Source organism: Notamacropus eugenii, chromosome 1 (assembly GCF_028372415.1).
Source record: "Notamacropus eugenii isolate mMacEug1 chromosome 1, mMacEug1.pri_v2, whole genome shotgun sequence".
In the NCBI taxonomy this organism is placed as follows: Eukaryota; Metazoa; Chordata; class Mammalia; order Diprotodontia; family Macropodidae; genus Notamacropus; species Notamacropus eugenii.
The window spans coordinates 311,037,927-311,057,560 of record NC_092872.1 but is presented as its reverse complement, the minus strand read 5'-3'; the positions used below and the strand labels follow the sequence as shown (position 1 = coordinate 311,057,560).

The 19,634-nt window shown below is 41.8% G+C and overlaps 1 long non-coding RNA gene across 11 annotated transcripts in view; it reads right to left on the bottom strand.

Annotated features, from left to right (window-relative positions):
- The window catches only part of LOC140517886 (uncharacterized), a 138,217-nt gene that overhangs the window by 11,847 nt on the left and 106,736 nt on the right, over positions 1-19,634 (bottom strand). For 6 of the 11 annotated variants that reach the window (XR_011971769.1, XR_011971766.1, XR_011971773.1 and 3 more), the window contains 2 exons: positions 6,871-17,993; positions 160-3,636 (listed from right to left, as the gene is read on the bottom strand). This is a non-coding gene — a long non-coding RNA (uncharacterized lncRNA). The remainder of the gene's footprint in view (positions 1-159; positions 3,637-6,870; positions 17,994-19,634) is intronic. The other 5 variants (XR_011971768.1, XR_011971771.1, XR_011971772.1 and 2 more) reach the window with 5 other exon arrangements.

Genomic DNA, 19,634 nt, shown 5'->3' with positions numbered 1-19,634 from the left:
GGGAGAGAGGGAGAGAGAGGGAGAGAGAGGAGAGGAGAGAGAGAGAGGGAGAGGGAGAGAGAGAGAGAGAGAGAGAGAGAGAGAGAGATCGAGAGAGAGAGAGAGAGAGACTCCTCCCACCCCCCACAGTGATGGTCGCAGGACAATCTATTCCCTTACCTTTATAGAGATGGACAATGGAAGTATCCTTGAACTCCTCTTGCCATATAACCTGGAAAATTTCAGTCAGCTTTTGTATGAGCAATGGTCCCCCTATCTTGTAAATCTCAGCTGGAATAGAATCAGCACCAGATATTTTGCCACATTTTTTTTTGCCACAGTTTTGGCACATTTTGCCACAACTTTGCTTCAGCTGCCTTTATGGACATTGAAACAAATTGTTCTCATCTGCCCATTCCACCAGGGGAAGTCTTCACATGCTTGGGGCAGACACCCCCCTAACTCATCAGTAGGTTTGAGACCTCTTGGTTACCCTCAATGTGGTTTGGCCTGTCTGCCGAAACGGTTTACTGGGTATGGCCATTTCGCCTGCTGCAGCTTCTTGGAGCCACAGGTGAGAGTTGGGTGGAATAAGTGGACACCAAAGGTGGAAAGCAGCCCTGAAAAGGGCATGGAAGTCATCACACCAAAGGTATTGGTCCTCCTGAACACACCCTATACCCCAACAACAACCAAAGATACATACCTAGTAAAGAGTAAAGACCTTAAATCTATTATAAGGCCAAAGTTATTCTCTTCTAAAGTGATTAAATGACTCTCTTTAATAAGCTCAGTCTATTTTCTTTCTCTTTTTCTTATTTTTTCTTAATTTTTTTTACATCACCTTCATTTCCAAGGATATCGATTCCCACCCCCACCCACTAAGCCATCCCTTGTAACAAAGAATAAATAAGAGAAAGGAAAGGGAGTTCTGCAAAACTGACCAACACCTCAACTGTATTTGATAAGTAAAACACATACCCATGTGTGTGTGTATGCTTATGTGTATGTGTGTATGTGTATAGCATTTTATACACATTTATACACATAGCTCCCCACCTCTGCAAAAAAGAATGGGAAATGTTTTCCTCAACTCTTCTCCTGGGCCAAGCATGATCCTTGTACTTAGACAGGATTCAGTTTAGTTGTTATTATTCCTATTTACACGTGTAGACACTGCGTATATTGCTCTTCTGGTTGTAGTTATCTTGCTCTGTGTCAATTCATATATACCTTCCCTCGCTTCTCTGAATTCTTCATATTTGTCATTTCTTACAGCACAGTAATATGCTATTACATTAATGTACCACAATTCTCCACTCCTCAATAACCCATTCCACAATCTTAATTCTTTGCTATAACAAAAAGGGCTCCGGTAAATATTTTGGTGAGTGGGGGACATTTCTTGTTGTCTTTGACCTCTCTGGGGTATATGTTGAGACTCAGTATCTCTAAAAAGTTGCGGACATTTTAGACAACTATTAGTACAACTGCTAAGCACTTGGCAGAATGGTAATATGTATTTGTGCACCTGTCTTTATTTCTATCTTTTGTCATCTTTGTCAGTTTGCTGGGCGTCAAGGAAAAGCTTGGAGTTGTTTTCCAAATGACTTTCTCTTCTTGGGGATTTGGAGTAATCTTTCACGTGGTTGTTAATTCTTCTTTTAAGAAATGTTTGCTCATACCATTTGCTGATCTCTTCTCTTTACCATCACTTCCTTAGTTACCCTGGATTCAGTCACCTTTAGAAAAGAGACAATTTAGGAGGCCTGTGATAGCCGCAGTCAAATATTTGAAGGGTTGTCATGTGGAAGAAGGTTTCAGTTTGTTCTTCCTGGCTCCAGTGGGTAGAACTAGGAAGTTACAGGGAGGCAGTTTTTGGTTCAATATAAGGAAAACCTTTCTCACCATTCAAGCCATCCAAAATTAGACATCTCCTGAAGTAACAAAGTCTTCCAGCAGAGGCTAGATGACCTGTTATTGAGGTTGTTGTAAATGAGACTGATAAATTAGGTAGTCCCTTCCAATCCCAAATCTAATGTTTACAATTCCAGATTTATGATTTGTCTGAATAGATATTTAACTATTTTCTAGTGATACAGTATTTTTTTGTACTTTTCTTTTTCATAGTACAGCACATAACCTCAGTACTGCAAGGGATCTTAGAAACCAAATTACTTATTTTACAGATGAAGAAACTGAGGATCTTTGTTTCCCATTAAAACTTTACTGACCAACTTATTTTGAAAAAGACACTTCAGTGTCTTACTGTACAGAAGCATAAAATCTGATCCTCATGGAGATTCCTTTGATATTAAATCCTTACCATTTAACTTTTCCATGGATATTCATTGACTTGGAGGTTCTAAGGAAGCCAGATGGATGTTTTCCTATCATCCACTTCACTGCATGCTCAGAACTTAACTATGCCCTTCCAAGAGTTGACTTATCTGTTTCTGGAAACAAGCTTCCTATGTTCTGTTACTTTAGCTTCTATGGTGTTCTGGGACATGATTAAAGGAGGTGAAATTTAGGAACCTAGTGTTGGCCTTTTCAAAGGCTGTCTTTATCTTGAGACTCATTTCCTGGTTTCTCTTCTCCTCTGTCTCAGCTCTTTGGGGGAGGAGAGGAGAAGAGAAGAGAAATCTAAACTACTCCAAGGATCACATTTTGTATCTTTTCCCTTCAAGCATTTTGTGGCCTCAACCAAAACACTCATCTCCTTTCACTCTGTTGACACAATATTCACTCCCTCTCACCTGGACTGCTCCTCCTACCCTTTTGTCTGGCCTAGCCCTTCTGTAAACCTGAGACTTCAGTAATTTTATCTCCTAGACAATGTCTTCCTTTTAACTGGGTCTCCTCCATAGTTCCAATAAGGTCACATTTCTCCTCACCTCATAGCCCACATTTCTGATTTAGTAACACTGAGGCAGGTGTGCAAGTGATGTCTCGGTTGGGGCAGATCCCAACATCACAGGAAATAATGTTAGTTTTCCTGTGTCCCTTAAAAATGAATCATTCCCCCCACTAACCGTCCCCATGGCTGTTGCACAACATGGTGTGTTATTCGTTAATTATTTCCTTTGGCTTAATAGACAACAGAGACCAACAAATGATGGTGTGGGCCCAAGAATGTTGGTCTACTGTTGATTTAACATACAGCACACTATTGACCACTGTCCAAGAGACAAACTGCAACAGCTTGCTAGACATCTGATGTCATGAGTCAGAATGAAAACTTCCCATGGGCACACATCCAAAATACCCCTACAAGAATGACACTTGAATGATCAGGACCTCTTTTTTTTTTTTAATATATATCTATATCTTGTGAAAATGGAGGCATAGCTAGATTGGACACTGATTGACAAGGGCACACAGAGAGGGAAATGGCCACTTAAACACTCATATTCTTTCCCCCTACCTTTTGAGTTCTTCCTGGTATTATCTTCACCAAGTCTGCTTATGGCTGCTTAGCCTGCAAGATCCCTACTGGGATGAATTCCACTTTACTTTTTATACCATCTCACAGCAAAGCATTACAGCCATAGCAATTGTGGGTTACTCTGTGGGAACTGGTGACTTCTGTCCAGGGTTCACCTTGACTGGCATGGAGGGACCTTTGTCCTCTTTGGGACTTTGGAGGCTTGAAATCTAAGAAGCAAGAAGACACTAGAAGGTGAGGTGAGCCTCAGTGTTCAATTTCCCTCCAGACCTTTTGCTGTCTCCCCTCTCTTGTAGAGAAATAAGGTAAGGATAAACTGGGGGTTCTTAACTTTTTCCATGTTGTGGACACCTTAGGCTACCTGGTAAAGTCTTGGGACCCCTTCTCAGCATAATACTTTAAATGCATAAAAAATACATAGGATTATAGAGGAAATCAATCATATTAAAATAAGTCATCAAAATATTAGTAATTAGAAAATTCACAGACCACAAGTTAAAGAAACCTTAAAGCAATCAAGGATGCAGGGACTGAGACAGCTGCACATCTGCAGAGCTCTTCTGTTAACTTGGGGCACTGTGGTCTTCTCTTATAGCCTAGATCCTTTGGGGGTTATTTATTTATTTATTTGCAAGATAGCAAAAGTCTGAGGAGTTAAAATCACATAAAGGCCCAGGGATTTGGAAACACACTGGGTGATGATCTCTTTGTCTTCTGTGTTCAGTTTCCATAAAGAAATAATCCCCCAAACCTGTCTGGGCAATTTGTAAAGGGAATTGGATAATTGGGAGGCACGGAACGAAAGTGCCAGGGGAAGGGAAGGCAAGCAGGCTGCGGTTTGCAAGAAGAGAATGCTTTCAGCTAACAATGGGGAGAACTGCAGATTAAATAAGAGCCCAGCACTACTAGCAAGGAGAGTAGGAGGAGGGTTCTGCTGAGGGCCCAGAGGCAGAATCTGGGTGAAGATCTGACTAGTGTGAGACCCAGATCATGGGTGCAGTCCAAGAACCCTCCCCAGCCCAATCATGGTCCGAGTTAGCTGACTACACAGCTGGTTGGACTGGAGGTAAGTGGGCAGGGCTGGTCCTAGGAAGAATTGTAAAGTAAGCAACATTTGTCTTCCCATTCCTCTTTTCAGGATCCTCTTTTTTTTTCTGGTTGTCTACCCATACTTCTCCCATAGCCCTCCCCTCCGGTTACCAGTTCCCCAAATACCAAGCCTTGCAATTGGTCAAAAGCCTGGTCTCTGTTTCCAGAGACCTGAGGTCCTCCTTAGCACTCCCCAGAAACAAGGAAGGGAAGTACTGGGAAAGCATGAGAATCCCTTTCAGGTAATCTATTTCTCATTTCTCTTGATACTAGCTACGGATTAGAAAAATAATTCCTACTAAGGCATTAACTGATAAGGGCTTAAGCTGTAACCCTTACCAAGAATGTTTTAACTTCATAGATTCCTGAAGACTGAAAAAACCTCTTAGACCCAATTCAATTCAATAAATATTTATTAAGCCCTACTATTTGCAAGACACTATGCTAAAATCTGCAGATACTAAAAAGAAATAACTGCTAATCTCTGCCTGCAAGTAGTTTATAATTTACCAGGGGAGAGAAGGCCTTAGGGACAGCTAGGTGGCAAAGGGGACAGAGGGCCCAGTCTGGAATCAGGAAGACCAGAGTTCAAATTCAGCTTTAGACACTTACTAGCTATGTGACCCTGGGCAAGTCACCTAACCCTGTTTGCCACAGTTTCCCCATCTGTAAAATGAGCTGAAGAAGGAAATGGCAAACCACTCCAGTATCTTTGCCAAGAAAAGCCCAAATGGGGTCACAAAGAGTTGGACATGATAGTTGGACACAAATAAGTGTTAGCACACAAATAAGTACAGTACAAATTAGAATACAATAAATACAGAAGACAGGTCTCAACACAGTACTCTGAGGAGGGAGGGAGTACTTTCTGCCAAGAGAATCAAAGAAGATTTCTTGGGAAAATTAGCATCAGGGTTGGGCCTTGAAGTAAGAGAAGACCTTCCAGAGGTCATACTATAGATATTAGGGAATGACCTAAGCAATGGCACAAAGGGAGATGGATTATAGAGATCTTTGAATGCCAGGCTAGTGGAATTTATTCCAAACTCCTTAGACAATGGGAAGTCCCTGAAGACTTTTGAACAGGGGAGTGACATCAGTACACTGTGCTTAAGAAGATTACTGAGAGGAATAAAATTAATTGCCACAATAAGGAGACCAAAAGATCCCAGAAAGCACCTACATCAGCAAACATCTTACTTACTTGCCAAACTTCCTGTCAAAAGCAACACCAAGTTTGAATATATGCTCATTTATAAAATGTTACAGAGAAGGATGATGAATGATTATGAGCAAAATCATCTCCTAGGGAGAAAAGTGACAGATAAAGCTAGTTTAAAGGAAGCTTGGTAAGATGTCCAACTGAGCCAAGTCATCCCAAAGTCATTCAAAGATGTATGTCGAAGGAGGTCTTCAGACAAAAAAGGAAAAAATGGAGGTTTTCACAAACCATTTTCACAAACTATTTTCTCTACCAAGAATGGTGGAGTCACCATATTTGAACCCTAACATGACAATCCCAGGTTTGTTTAAAGGGGAGGCAGATATGGGCTAGATAAAATGAAGATGGGAAAAAACAACCAGATGGATCAATAGGTATCTGTGCTAGAAATTATATAGTTGTGAGGATGTTGAAGGATATGGCATTCTATGGAGGGCATGGTTATAAAAGGCATGAGAGGGAAAAGATATTAAGCTTTATTACCCCAAACTGGGCAGTTAGGTGATGTAGTAGACAGAGCACTGGGCTTGGAATCAGGAAGACATGTTCCTGAATTCAAATCCAGCCTCAGACACTTACTTGCTTGTGTGACCCTGGGCAAGTCACTTAACTCTGTTTACTTCAATCGCCTCATCTGTAAAATGAGCTGGATTAGGACATGGAAAACTATTCCAGTATCTTTGCCAAGAAAGTCCTAAATGGGATCACAAGGAGTTGGACACTACTGAAAAACAACTGAACAGATTTCCAAAAACAGAATGGATGATTGAGAGAACATCAATAACTACTAATTCTTATGCCTACTCTCCTACCCAACCCAAATCTTTATTAGTCACCTATATGTGAACTGAGGATATTGTCTATGAGAGTATTTGTAGGGTACAAGCAGGTTTTCACAAGCAACATTTAACAACAGATCATATCTTTGCCATCTCACGATTAACTGAAAGATTTAGAGAATATAAACCTCCATTTTGCTTATTGTTTGTTGATTATGAAAAGGCATTTGATTCATTAAGTCTCATTCATAAATCACAATCATTCAAGATTCTTTAGAAGATGTAACAGATATAAGACTATTTAGTAACCCTCTGATAAGAAAAGTCAGAAAAGCACAAAACACTATGCTTACCAGAATGATGTCCCATTGTAATGGAGAAGATCCATTACCAAATCTAGACTGAAGATGGATTGGATGAGCTGTGCATGCTTAGGTCCTCCAGATGCTCCTGTTTGCAGATGACATTGTTCTGATTACATACCACCCCAGAAAAGTTTCCTGGAAGAGATCTGTAACATTCAAAAGATTTGGCTTGTCCATCCATACAGGAAAGATAAAGTGGAAGAAGAATGTTTATTGTTGGATTTTCAATATATATTTGGATGGACATTCTATAGTTAGTTGGGTAACTCCTTCCTTTCCCTTGCCTTTTCCCCTCCCCTCTCCTTCCCTCCCTTTCCCTCTTGTCACCCCTAAAGCCTTGGACTCTATGCACTCTGAAGCCCATGGATTGAACAGCAAAAAGCCCAGTCTCCACTTAGTGACTGGTTTTGGACCTTCCTGGCTTACACTGAATGTCAATAGTAACATTTTCTCTATGAAACAACAACCCTGAGCCTCCTACCCCTCCCTGAGTGATTTATCTATTTTTTCTTTTCTGTTAAAGGGGCCACTCCCCTGACTACATTTTAAAGAGGCCTATTCTCTGAATGGGTATTACTTCACTTTAAGTGAGTACCTGAGAAGGCCAAGATCTTCCATTGCATCCTGGGCCATCTCCAGTCATCCTGATGAATATCTGGTCACTGGATCCAGATGGCTCAGGAGGAGAAAGTGAGGCTGGTGACCTTGTACAACCCTCTCTCACTCAAATCAAAGTCAACTGCAAGTCAGGTCATCATTTCTCTGATAGGATGGTCTTCTTTGAAAACGAAGGACGAACACAACAACCACCACAACCTATAGAGCTTACCCAGTCATATGCATACCTAGTACAAACAATATAAACTGACAGCCACCTAGACCCAGATTAAACAGGAGGAAGCTATAACAGATCTCCAAAGGCTTTTTTTTTGTTTTAAAAGCATTTTAAGCTTTAATAGCTTTGAAACTATTTAATAGCTTAAATAGTTATTAAAACTTAAAACAGCACACTCTTTGTAGGGCCTCCAAAGAAGAACGAGAGCAAAGTACATCATCAAGAAATCAAATGATAGGAGTAGAAGAGGGGCAAGGGCAAGCAAAGACACGAAGATAGCCAAGTGTTTCACTGGTATTCTCAAAACATCAGGAGAAAGCAAGGAAAGCCTCCAGTATGTTGGGTAGACCCCCTATAGCAAACTTTTGGGAGAACATGAACAAGAGTCGCAGAGGATGGTGGTTGTAAATGGGTCTACATTATTGGAGGGAACTCCCAAATTAATGTAGCCAACTTCAATAATAAATCCAATTGAGTATCCAAAGGAATTGGGCTTTATACCAAAGGGAGAGAGATTTAGAGGAAGGACCTTCTAATGCCTCTCACGTTACATTTGCCTATCCATTAAGTGGGTTTATGAGTACAGTAGTCATTCTCTTTGCTTCAGTCTTCAGACTGACAAGTTTTCCTGACCAATGTGTGTGCAGATATGCATTATCATCTTTTTCCTGGTTGCTACCTCCTAAAGAGTAGTCACCTAGGGAGAATCAATTGGCTACAGAGTTCAACTTAATCTCACTAAACTTGCCAACAGTAGGAGTAGTGGATAAGCTGCCAAGTCCTGCATGAACTGGATATCTAGTATAGATACTAAACTGAATATCAATATTAATATATAAGTATATATACAAAGGTGTACATCTGGGATATATGTAGCAGCTACATATGGCACAGTGGATAGAGCATTGGGTTTGGAATCTGAAAGACTAATTTTCATGAGTTCAAATCTAGCCTCAGATACTTGTTAGCTTTGTGACTCTAGGCAAGGAACTTAACCCTGTTGGCCTCAGTTCCCTTACCTGTAAAAATGAGCTAGAGAAGGAAATGACAAATCGCTCTAGTATCTTTGTCAAGAAAATTGTGAATGGGGTCACAAAAAGTCAGACATGACTGAAACAACTGAACAAGAAAAATACTATGTGTGTATATATGTATATTTACGTGTGTGTGTGTATATATATATAATACATATGTGTATATGTATATAGGTACCTAAACATATTGTGTAGATATAGAGCTGCCTTTCATTTTAGTAAGAACAGGCAAATAGCAATTCAGGAACTATGAGAATGGACAAGAATCAGAGAAAGGGACAGGATAGCAAACTGGGTACAGAGAGAGAAAGTTGATTTTCTCTCATTCCCAGCCCTCAGCCCTAGCTACACTTTATACAAGGCAATCCCCTATCAGGAATCTATCTTTCTACTTGGTCTTCAGGGCAAAGGGGTAATGACAGACCTTCTCTTCAGGGTCCAGTGAATATCCTAAGGTAAGAGGGGGAGGATACTGATTCATGTCTTTCACCAATGAAGTAGTTGGAGGAGCTATCTGACCCATATTTCATCCATTCTCTCCTCTTTCTTGGATCATTAGATGGCCTTATCCAGGCATTTGTCCAAGAGAGCCTTATCCCTCAACTAGTCTGAAACTTTACCCTTCCTCTCTTAGTTTTGGCAGATAAACTTGTCTCTGACTGAGGAGGTCATCCATTGTGAGTTCAATTCCTCTTTTCTACATCAAAAAGTCTATATATTCACCCAGAGAGACAGAAGCATGGTGTAGTAGATAGAGGACTAAAGCCAGGAAGCCAGCAACACCTGTTCAAGCCCTACTTCTGATGTATTCTGGCTGGATGATGCTGGGCTGTGTGAAGGAAAACCATCTTCATCTCTCCGTACCTAGTTTACCATCCTGTGCCTGTCTTGGATTCTTGTCCATTCTCATAGTTCCTGACATGTAATTTGCCCATTCTTACTGAAATGAAAGGCAAATCTATAGCTACACAATATGCTTATGTACATATATACATATACACATTTTATATATATGCATACATATGTATATATACACACACACATATTTTTTCTTCTTCTTCAATCGTTTCAGTCATGTCTGACTTTTTGTGATGTCATTTGGGGTTTTCTTGACAAAGATACTGGAATGGTTTGCCATTTCCTTCTCCAGCTCATTTTACAGATGAGGAAACTAAGGCCAACAGGGTTAAGTTCCTTGCCAAGAGTCACTTAATCACTGTTTTCTAGGCAACTAACTCTAAGACTACAACTTTCAGCGTATGGTCCAGTAATGACAGAGGGAGTCCCCAAACCAATAAAATCACAAGTTCAATAACTAATCCCTATATATTTATCCATTCTCTCCCTGTCTCAGAAACAGGTGGTCCCTTTCCTTAAAAACACTGGCCCCTCCATCTATGTCTTTGCATCTTCAGTTTTTCCCCCAACATTTCCACCTCCTACTAGGCATATTTATCTGGATATTCTAGTCATGACCTCCAATCCCAAATCAAAACTGATAAGAGTAACAGTAATTTATATTTGTATAGGGCAGCTTGGCGATGCAGTGGATAGAATGCTGGCCCCCAAGTCAGGAAGACTCTTCCTGAGTTCAAAACTGGCCTCTAACACTTACTGGCTATGGCACCCTGGGCAAATCATTCAACCCCATTTGCCTCAGTCTCCTCATCTGTCAAATGAGCTGGAGAAGGAAATGGCATTCCAATGCCATCCCAATATCTTTGCCAAGAAAATCCCAAATGGGATCACAAAAAATTGGATATGACTGAACAATCACAATTCCATAAGGATCTCAGAGGACTATGTTCTCCAAGGAAACAGCAGGTTGGAATCCCAGCTGTGGTTTAAGCCATCATAAATGGCATTGGGATCACTCCCAGGCCCCTTTGTTGCAAAGGAAAGGTATGAGAGTCTAAGAGCCTGCGATCTAATACACACACATACACACACACACACACACACACACACACACACACACACACACACACACACACACACCAGCGTTCAAGACCATCCTGATCAAGCCTGTGAAATCTTTGACAAGCTAGGGTGCCATAGCTACAACTTATTATAATCTTCTTGGCACCACTCTGTGGTCACAAGTGCATGCTGGGAACCCTAGTCCAGTGTTATCAGCTGAAGCATTCTTGCCACCTGCTCCAGGTTTGCTACACACGCTGTGCACACACAACACAGGATCCAAGCAGCTCCAGCCTAAAGGGCCCTCAACTGGGGAGCTCACACCTGGTTACCTCCCAAGGATCAGTGAGCTGCTACATTTCAGGAGACACCCCACAGGGCAATGTGGGCCAAAGGAAACCAGCCAGCAAAGAGAAAGTATGTTTTGTAATTAGCTGTTGAGAAATTGGGAAACCTATGGTCAGCTCCTGCTGACAAAGATGCAAGGACATCACCACCACTTTTATTCCAGGAAAGGCTTGCATGCATGCGTGCGTGCGTATGTGTGCGTGTGCATGTGTGTGTGTGTGAAGTTGTGGGTGGATTTTTAAAAACAATTTCCTTAGTGTAAGTTCTCTGGGCCTGTGAAATGCAGAAAGAGCACTTAAGCCCCAGGGCCAAGGGATCCAGGCTTGAATTCCTCCTTCGATACCTACCACCTCTGTGACCTTAGGCAGGTCCCTGAATCTTCCTGGGCCTATAAAATTGCACTAGATGGCTTCGGAGAATCCTTCCAGCTGTAGATCCGAGATTCCAGAGGCTGGAATCCTGGAGTAAACTATTCCAAAGGGTTGTTAGCAGCTCGCCCCAGCCACAAGCAATGGTGAACAGGGGGCCTTTGGAGAACTTGGGGTTACGGTGCTCAAGGCAACTCTGTACCCTGGGGTATATAGATAGGCTTGACTCGGGTCCCTGGAAGGTTAGGAATCTTACATGCTGTTCCCCTTTGAGTCACTTCCTCCTTCTGGGTCGCCATCCTCGTCCTACCAGGCTGAGGTCCGGCAGAGGGAAGGTCCCAGAGCCCCGGGCTCAGGCCCGGCCTGCCATCCTGGCTCAATCTGTGGCGTGGGGTGGGGAGTCTGGCCAGGGCGGGGAGGGGGAGCTCCTGGGCCGTCCGGGCGGAGGCGGGGGGAGGAGGGGCCCAAACATTCTTTTGAATCCATTCAGATGCTCAGCTATTTCCTGCTGCGCTCCAAAGCCCAGCGAGCCCCTCCACCTGCTCTTACTTAACCATTTCCTGTTTACTGCCTGCCTCCAGAAACTCGAGTTCAGCAAGCCACCAGGCCTGCCGAAGCTCTGCTTAACAAGGGGATAGGCACTTTTCACTTTCCCTCTTCCTCTCGGGGTCTTAAAGACTTGAAAGAGGGGAATGCAGCTCCCTGGAAGGAAGGGGGAAGGCTCCCCCTAAGCCTTCCCAGAGACTTAAGCAACTCAAGGGCTTAAGGAACATTGGCTGGGTGTCCCTTCCAGCCTTAGTGTTTTCCAGGCTGAGGCTGAATCATGATAATGAGCATTAGTCACCCTCCTTACAAGAAACAGCCTGTGTCCTCTAGTAGCCTCCCTCTCCCAGAGCCCAGAATACTTAAACATCCCCAGTATCACACTGTCACCCTTCCTACCCCTTCTCCCGAAAAGCCACAGGAAGATGGGCTCCCATCTTTCTTCTTTCCCTTTTGCAGTTCTTAAGTCTGAACTGCCAGTTTTTGCTTCCCTTCTGGCATATCTATTTCAGACCTCTGCTGGGCTTCAAACCCTGTTTGGACGGTTAAATGAGGAAAGGAGTATTAGGGCAAAATGGCAACCACCTTACGGCTCCCTGTCCTATCTGAAACTAGGGGCCGATGTTGGATAAGATGAAAGTTTGGTTCATCAGTTGACTCTCAAACAATTTTGAATCTAAGCCAAACCCTGGAAAGTGTTGGGGGGCATGTGTACCATAAGCTGAGTGTGCTTTGCAATATATGCCGATAGCTCAGAGATAAAAAGGGATGGGGGTGTGCCTTGTAGCTTGTCTTGGAATCCACATGGGCCAAGAGGGGCACTCCTAAAACTAAAGGGAAGGGAGGGTGGCAGATGCAGTGGGACTATTGTGATGTATCTCGAAAGATCAGAGTTCAAATCTTGCCTTGAATACTTATAAATTGTGTGACCCTGGGCAAGTCGCTTAACTTCCCTGAGATTGTTTTTCCTTGTCTGTGAAATGAGAATGTTAGCACCTTCCTCATAGGATGGGTATAAGGACAAAACATGTCTCCAGAGCCCCATGTTAATGTGAGCCACTGTTATTATTCCAACCCAGGACAATCCCAAAGAATCTCCGGGAGGAAAATGAAGTGTCTGGTGAATTTGCCCTCAATTAGGGCTTTCCTGGAGCCCTTTCAAACTCGCTGAGAAAAGCCCATTGTTAAATGTTCAGTATGAGCAATTACACCTCAGAAATTGGTGAACACTACAAATCAAAGCTTGATTTGTTTTGTTGATTATCTAGCCTTAGGTAAGTATTAATAATTCAGTGTGTTGTGAGTACCATTTTTTTCCCTAGAGAGGCAGTTGTTAAAATATTTACCAGAATATCCCTATCCTCAACTGAAGTTAAACTCTTTGAATTTACTGTGAATCTCAAGATGTCCAGAGCTTTCCTTTGTCTGACTGGCCCAAAAATCAGAATGAGAGGATTATGGGTACTTCCTCGCTTCTGGTCTCAGATTTATCTTTCCTTCCACCTCACCCTCAGTCCGCAGCAAAATCCTGCTCCTGAGGTATTAAAAGTCCTCCACAGTCTTTGCTTTATTCAGCGGCTCTTAGGTAGTACAGATTCCCATGCAAACCTACAGACACATATGGATTTTGATGCATCTCATAATGGGAAGCCTTTTTTTCCTTGAAGAGGGCAAGACTTCAACTTTGGTTAACACAGCTGGTGACAATTAGAGTCATCTGGCTGACTCAGCAAGAAAAGTGGAAGGAGTGGGAGGCTTCTGGGGGTAAAGGGTTTGCCCTTGAAACAGGAAAACAGTCAATGTACCATCTCCTGAGGGAAAGACAAGTACCCACTGATTGATAAGAAGGCACTTAAACCTCTCTTAAAATCACTGCTCTTAGCCACCTTGGAGAGTCTCCTAAGGCCACCAGGTGGTGGTGTGTGGATACTGAAGATGGGAAACTTCATGCTTGGTTGATTACACACCCTTGGAGGTTATACTCCAGGTAAGCATTGCCTCATGGACAGTGTGTGCTAGGAACCCAGGACAGATCTAACCACGAAAAGTCTAGGGGAAAGGAATGCCCAGGCCTTGTGAGCATTGGAGCTTAAACTGATCTCAGGCTGTGATGCTGAGGTGAAAGGGATCAGTGTCTCTGATAATTCAAGGTGATCATGAAATAAGGGCATTCCTAAAGTCTCAAGAGGCAGCCATTCTCCTAAATGGTGAAATAGAGACGGTAATTATCTCTTTCGGTTTTTAGGTTATACCTATTTCTATCAGAGCATAGTTCAATGTAAATAATGGGCACAGATTGAAACGAGGAGTCATGGGACTCAAAATCAAATCCTGACTTTGCCACCTACATCCTGTAAAACCTTGGACAAATCACTTCATCTCTTTGAGCCTCACTTTCTGAACTTCCTTTCCAACTCAGCACTTGGAGAAGGGGGAGGATAAAAATCATGTCTCTTTCTACTCCAGTTCATCCTTCACTCAGCTACCAAAAAGGTCTTTCTGAAGTGCTGATCTGACCCTTCACCCTGCCTACTCAGTAAACTCCATTGATTCCCTATCACCTCTAGCATCAAATATAAATTTCTCTGGCTTTTAAGACACTTCATAATCTGGCTCCTTCTTCCCTTTCCAGGCTTCTTTTGCTAACATTTATCAACACTGGTCTTCTTCCTCTCAAATGATGCCTTATTTCTTGGGTCCTCAACTTTTTACTGACTTGAGCCCATTCCAGGAATTCTCTCCTTTCTCCTCTTTTTTTCTCTAGGTTTCTAGCTTCCTTCAAGAGTCAACTCAAAGTCCTACCTTCTGCAAGAACCCTTTCCCAGTCATCCCCACAGCTAATGCCTTCCCTTTGAAATCATCTCCCACTGTATGTATATCAGTTGTTGGTCATCCTTCCTTTTCAAAGAGGACAAATGATATCACAAGGGTGATGTCTGGACTTGCTTGTGAATTGGATTTAAGTGAGGCAGAGCTTCACCAAGTCATCAGCCACAGTCTCTCCTCCAGAGTCATCAAAGTCCAGGAGCAAGGCAAGAGTCAAGATGACTGTCCATGGCCTATATATCTATACATACACGGTTGTCTCCCTGCTAGAATGTGAGATTCTTGAGGGCAAGGACAGTGGTTTTAGTTTTCTGTCTGTTCCTATGACTTAACCAGTGTCTGGCACATAGTAAGTGATTAATAAATAATTGAATTTTTTTCCTCTTAAAAAAATCATTTTACACAAATTTATTATCTTTCCTTCTCTTAAATGAATAGTTTTTTTTTTTTAACTCATAACAAATATTCATAGTCTAGGTCTAGGAAAAATAATCCCCATATTAGTCATATCCAAAAAGTTCTAACTAAACACCTATTCTACTCTTAGCCTTCATGTTGATTCCATCACTTCTCTTGTCAAGAAGTAGGTAGCATGCTTCATCTTCTGGAATCCTGGGTTATTATCGCATTGACCAAAGTACTAAAGTCTTTCAAAGTTGTTTTTCTCTACATAGCCTTTGTTATTGTATAAATCATTCTTTTAGCTCCACTCACTTCGCTCTGAATCAGTTTGTAGAAACCTTCCCAGTTTTCTCTGAAACTCTCCATTTCATCACATTTTATAGCCTAATGATATTCTATTACATTCATATTCCATAATTCATTTAGTCATTCCCCAATGGGAGGGCACCTCCCCCTTAGTTTCTGTTTTTGTTGTTATTGTTCAGTTACGTCCAACTCTCCTTGGCAAAGACACTGAAGTGGTTTTCCATTTCCTTTTCCAGCTCATTTTATAGATGAAGAAATTAAGGCAGAGTTCAGTGACTTGCTCAGGGTTACACAGCTAGTAAGTGTCTGAGGCTAGATTTGAACTTAGAAAAATGAGTCTTGCTTAATCCAGGCCTATCTACTGAACCACCTAGCTTCCAGTTTATTTATTTAAAAAAAAAAAAGATCTGCTGCGTATATATATTTTTACACATAGTTCTTTTCCCTCTGTCTTTGATCTCATTGGGGTTTATGCCTAGTAAGGTATAGTTTAGATGGAAGGGTATGCACAGTTCAGTAACTTTTTGAGCTAATTCCCAAAACTTCACAAAATGGCTCCACCAATAGTACCTGATTGTGTCTGTTTTCATGTAGCCCTTTCAATATTTGTAATTTTCCTCTTTAGTCATCTTTGCTGATCTGATGGATGTGAAGTAGAATCTCCAAGCTGCTTTAATCTGAGTTTCCCTAATTATTAGTGATTTAGAGCAAGTAAATACTTACAGCTAATGATGATGACAACCATGAAGGTACTTTGTGGAGCTCCCAAAACTGCAGCTGACAAACCCCTACTAGTGCGCTTACCTTTAATAGCCATTAGATACAATTAGGTTTTTTTTTAAAAAAACAGACATTTACTAAAATGCCCTAGTAACAACACTAAGGCACACACTCTCCCACAGACAGAAACAAAAACAGCATTAGGGGCAAACACAAGCACATAATAGATTACACTGGTAGGGAGGTCCACACAGAGGAAACTCATGTGGCCAAGACTACTCTTGTTTTCATCACAACAGAGCTCCAGGGTTCTTTCTTATCTCAGTGTCTTCCTACTGCTCCCCGCTGGGCACAGTGTCTCTGCTAGCGGGTTGCTCAGCTCAGCTACCTAAGCCTGCTCCTCTAAACATTTTCAGCCCTCACAACTAGTGCCTATTCTCTCCTGACTCCACAGCTAGCTCTCTTCCCTATTGGCGGGAGGCAGGTCATACCCCTCATCACTACCTATACTACCTTTCTCTAAGGAGGGGAGCCCAAAACTAGACACTCGATTTCCATCAAAGAGAATTTCTTCACACTTTATAACAGGGTAAAAGAGTGACAACTTTTCCTTATATTCATTTAAGCCATTAACACCTTGCTGTCACAGTTACCTATCCCCTTTCCCCCAGTGACTTTTTTTTAACTAGGCTGATGGGGAAGAGTGGAAATCAATGGATCAGGGATGTCCTAATCAACCTCAATCAAACCCCTAGTTAAATATTGGCTGTCTCCAGCAAATGAACAGAAATACTTTTGACGTATTTGTCCATATTCCCAATACTTCTGTCCAGCTCTCTAATGACTCAGGAAGGCTCAAGCATTATACTTTCAAGTATAATGCCCCAGCGTACCAGAGAGTTTCAGCAAAGTCAATGTGACATAGTTCTTAAGAATGTGGAAATTAACAGTCTTCCATGATACCCTGGTTTGTGATAGCTAATAGACTATTACTTGCCGCCAACTATACAGTTATACATAATAGAGTTGCATTGTTGTTTTTCAGTTATTTTTTCAGTGGCGTCTGATTCTTTGTTCACCCCATTTAGGGTTCTCTTGGCAAAGATACTGAAGTGGTTTTCCATTTCCTTCTCCAGCTCATTTTACAGATGAGGAAACTGAGGTAAATAGGGTTAAGTGATTTGCCAAAGGTCTTCCCGACTCTGAGCAGCTAGGCAGCACAGTGGATAGAAGACCAGGTCTGGAGTTGGGAAGACCTGAGTTCAAATATGGCCTCCAACACTAGCTGCATGACCCTGCCCAAATTATTTACCCCTTTTTGGCTCAGTTTCGTCATGTACACCATACAGTGCGCTGGTTCAGTTTTGTTCTCTTATTCCAAGTCTGATAGAATACACCCATGTATCTTCCTAGTGTCTTTCTGTGCCTCAGTTATAATTATGGACTATTAGACTCTACAATGATACTACTGATCAGCAGTTCAGTCAAGTTGTTTCTGAGATCTTCCATGACATGTAAAGAAATCTCCCCATGAATCACCCCTGAAAAGGTTAAGTAAGTTGCTCCTCAGGCACCACTCACATCAATCCTCTTGCAGTGAGAATACCTTTGTCCACGTTTTGAGCTTCTCTTTCAACCAGGGCATCCATTCTTCAGGCACCGGAGAGTTGCTGAAGTCAAATATCTACAATTCTATTCCTAAATTGAAGAAATTGGTGCTGTGAGGGTGTTCTAGGCTACCACTTACTTCTATCTTCTTATAGCCCAGCATGGATGGTAGCCATCTCTGCAGGGGCAGAGGAGGGGAGGCTGATAAAAAAAAAAAAAGAAATTTACATGACAACTTTGTTGTAATTTGAAGGGAATACTAAGTTGTATATGGTAGATTTGAAGTTTCACATGCAATTATCTTTTTTATTGTCCTGTTCTGAAAATGCCTATTTTGTTCTGTGAATTGAAAATAAAATAATTTTTTAAAAAAACATCCAGGTACTGAATCCCAGCTTGCTGGTTACAGTATGCTGCTAGTGTTTTAGGTAAGCTGGCATTGGTCTCAATCGATGCTGATATGACAAAAAGTGTTCTGCAGTTCTGTATGTAGTAGAACCAAAGTTTTCACTTTCCTGCTATTGACAACAATGAAATTCTTAGAAAACTCTAGAGCCAGGGTAGGGAACTGGTGACCTCAAGGCCACATGTGGTCCTCTAGGTCCTCAAGTATGGCCCTTTGACTGAATCCAAACTTCACAGAACAAATCCCCTTAATAAAAGGATTTGTTCTGTAAAACTTGGATTCAGTTGAAAGACCACATCCAAGGACCTAGAAGGCCTTATGTGTCCTCAAGGCCACAGGTTCCCCACCCTTGCTGTAGACTCACCCTGATATAACCCATGTATGTCCTGAAATTTAGTCTATTGAGTCCTAGCCCTGTTATAGGCTTCAGTAGAATTATCCTCAAATATTTTTCATAAAAGGCCTGGAACATCTGTTCACCAGGGATCACTATCCAGTATTGCAATGAATCTCATATTATCAGTCTTCACTCTCATTTCTGTGTGGATTCCTACAAGATCAGATGGGATGGACTGGGAGTATAATACAGCCAACTCAAACTGGCTCTTGAGAGCTGATCATTAAATTTTCAGTGTGAGCACTTACACTTCAGAAATGGATAAACACTACAAATGAAAGCTTTATCTCTTATTTATTGATTTTTAGAATTCAGAAAGTATTGTAGGAAGTATATGTTAAATGTAGATTAAACTTAAAAGTCTGTCTCACATAATTTTTTCCCCCAGAGAGCTGGTGGTTAAACATTTACTAGCATATTGCTGGATGAGCTCATGATCAACTAATGATGATGAGATCAGGCTTGCCATTTACAGGGGCCTGGGTGACCTCCATACTAGGCCCCACCTTCATTTCCCAATGCTGGTTCCTTTGAATTCAAACTTTCTCACACCAACACTAATTCCTTTCTCCGGTACACATATTACTCATGCATCCATTCAGGCCACATTTGTAACAGATAGTGACCTGACTTCGTTGCCTGATTCTGTCACCATTTTCTGGGAGTGAGGTTTCTTTGGCCTCTACTCTCAACTCCTTTTCTCCTTCCACGAAGGGTGTCTTTGCCCATTAGATGTTCTCCTAAGAGACCTATCTCAGTTCCTAGCTGCCACAAAGGTAGATTGGATAGCTCTATCCAATCCAATCACCTGGACTGGGCGATGTAGACAGGGCTTAAATTTTTTCCACTCCCTGGGGTAGTGATCCACAGTTTAAGAAGTGCTACAGAGCAATCTCTCACTTGGCATCAGTGATCCATATCTGGGAATATGTCTTGGACTCCCATGAGGCAGCTTTTTGTTTTCTTAGCAAATTATCCACCCTCGTAGACTCATTTCTCTTCCTGATTAATCTTATCAGTTTGAGGGAGGGATGTTTTG